The 2,788-nt window shown below is 32.8% G+C and overlaps 1 non-coding gene across 1 annotated transcript; it reads left to right on the top strand.

Moving 5' to 3' along the window:
- The first annotated feature begins 2,342 nt into the window (after positions 1 to 2,342).
- On the top strand, positions 2,343 to 2,446 carry LOC122127869. The gene has a single exon (XR_006151312.1). It is a non-coding gene; the product is annotated as a U6 spliceosomal RNA (small nuclear RNA).
- Positions 2,447 to 2,788: the final 342 nt, after the last annotated feature.

Below are 2,788 nucleotides of genomic sequence, written 5' to 3'. Positions count from 1 at the left end.
ACCCTAAATTTAAATTTTTAATGATAAATTATTTTAAAATCTTTTCACTCGGGCATAGGTATGGATAGATAAGTGATGTGTGCAGAATCAGAATTATTCAGAAGGTTGTAAATGGATGCTTACCTAGTTTTCTCTTGGATGAATCATAGAATACAGACTGTCCTAATTGGAAAAAGTTAGCCTTCTGAGATTTTCTCCATATAAACACTCCATCAACATTTTATTAGAGGATTATTCAAGATTAGCTATATGTTGATTGATAATGACTGATCATGACAGAAAGTTGAGGGAAAACCATCTACACTTCAGTGAGGTTCTGATTTGTGCTTCACAAACTTTTATGAAAGCTCTGCATTTCCAAAAATTCCTTGGGTTGTTACACTTTCTGATATTGTCTCAATTCAAGTACTTCTCCTTGAAGTTCCATACTATTCAATGATGCTGTATTAGCTCTTTTTTACAATTTGCAGACTGGTCTTTTTGATGAAATTTGTGCTTTTCAAAATTGCTCTCCAAATTCCATCCACAAACTGCATACAAAATTTATCTGAAAAAATTTCTATCATTTGATAGTGCATATACTTTTAGTTTTCATTACAAATATAGAATGTAGTAAAAATTCTCATAGCAATTATACTGCATTAGCTTGTGGGCAGATTCTAATATAAATAATATACTGTGTTCATGTAGAGATTTTGAGTATCCAAATTAATAAGCCTGTGGTCCTAAAACCTATACCTTACTTATATTGAGTGACAAATACATCTTCATATAAGTACAGAAGTTCTCCTTGTATCTTTTTAATATATTTTTTATTATAAATACTGTACAGAGAGGTTCCAATTACATAAGTAAGGTAATGAGTACATTTCTTATTGAGCATTGTTACCCACTCCTTTGTTTTTCCCCTACCATCTCTTCCCTTCACACGTCCCCACCTCCCCACTTCACCCATCCTCTGATAGAGAGTCTTGTATATCTCATTGTTACAATGGGTCAATCAGTATCCTTTCCTTATATCTTAAATGAAAAAGTGCTGGATTGATTTATGCTGATTCTATTTGTGTAGACACATCTAAAATCACTGGCCAAGTCCAGGAGCACATAAATGAAATGCCATCATTTTTTTGTCAGTTGGTATAATTGTGTTCTACACATTTATTGACAGGCTACAAATTATTCTCAAACTTGAAAACATTAAAAATAATTCTTTTTTTTCTTATTTTCTTGGCCAGGAAATCAGCAAGACCTCAGTCAGCATTTCTCACATAGGAATTTTCACATGGGTTAGTTAAATGTATATGTAGAGTCCAGTTTCCTGAGGACTCACTCATCTGCCTAGGAATTCATGCTTGGCTGTTGGAAAAAGAGCTCAAGTAAGGATGCCATTTAAAGCCTTTTAACTTTACTCTTTACCAGGGTATTCTCCTGCTACTTTGGTTGTTGAGAGTGTCTACAAAAGTAAGCATTCTGTGAGGAGCAGGGAGACACCATATGACTTATACTTACTGAGATTTCCAAGTGACTTGCTATCCCTTGTACTGCATTTTGTAAGTCAAATCTCTCTAAAACTACCAGTTTTAAGAGATAAGAGGAGTGGTAAAAGAACTCTTAGAGACAAATACATCTTCAATATATATTGTTCCAAGTATTCAGTTTAAGGCATATTCAAATACTGGTGAAACTTTTGTTGGCTGTAATTATGTGTCTTTCTCCATGTGTGCATGTATACATGTGTATGTATATGTGTGTAAATAGTAACATACATGTGTACATTATGGCTTATATCATCATTTATTCCTTGCTAACAAATAAAGTAAGGAATCCCTAAAGTATTAACAGAAACTGTGTAGTTAAAGTCTTAATTCTTCACTCTGCTTCTTTACACAAAGACTTTGCAAATTCTCATTAATAAAGTTTCCTTAAAATCTGAAATGTACATACTTAGTACATAATGTCTGCTACCATAAATCTTAAATACTTTGCAGAAAAGTTTTATACCTGCCAAAGAGTCCTATTTTTGGCATATATAAGCAAAATTCCAAAATTAAGCATATTTAAAAATTAAAACTTTTAACAAGCCTTAACACTTGCAGCAATGTTCATTTTGACAGGTTCCTTGTATAGAATAATTGAATTCCTCCTCTTACACATCTCTTGAACTACAAATTTCTGGAATTATTTTGTTTTTGGCATGTCTATCTTGATTTTATTCTTCAATGTGTGCTTATAAAAAAATACATGATTCTAAAATTTCACAATTCTTTTGAACTTACTTTTTGTTGAATTGTCTAGTTTAATAAAATCAATAAAAATTATACTTTATATATAAAAAAGGTTCTGTGCTCAAGTTAGCATCACATACACTAACATTGGAATGATACAGAGAAGATTAGCATGCTCCCTGCACAAGGATGACATGCAAATCCATGGAGCCCATATTTTTACAACAACAGATGTTGAAAGGTATGTGGCAACAGGGAATCGTACTGCATTCTTGGTGGGAGTGTAAACTTGTTCAACTACTTTGGAAAGCAGTATGGAGGTTTCTCAAAAGACTCCACATAAAACTCCTCTATGACACAGTAATCCCACTTTTGGGGATTTACCCAAATGATCATAAACAAGTCCATACTAAAACTACCAGCACTCCTATGGTTATTGTAACATTATTTAGGATAGCTAAGATATGGAACCAACCCAGATAACCTCATTAGATGAATGGATCAAGAAAATGTGGTATATATACAAAATGGAATTCTATGCCTCCATCAGAACGAATGACACT

The sequence above is a fragment of the Dipodomys spectabilis genome, unplaced genomic scaffold (genome assembly GCF_019054845.1).
Source record: "Dipodomys spectabilis isolate Male_0828 unplaced genomic scaffold, ASM1905484v1 ptg000315l, whole genome shotgun sequence".
Lineage (NCBI taxonomy): Eukaryota > Metazoa > Chordata > Mammalia > Rodentia > Heteromyidae > Dipodomys > Dipodomys spectabilis.
This window is presented reverse-complemented; position numbering and strand designations above follow the sequence as displayed.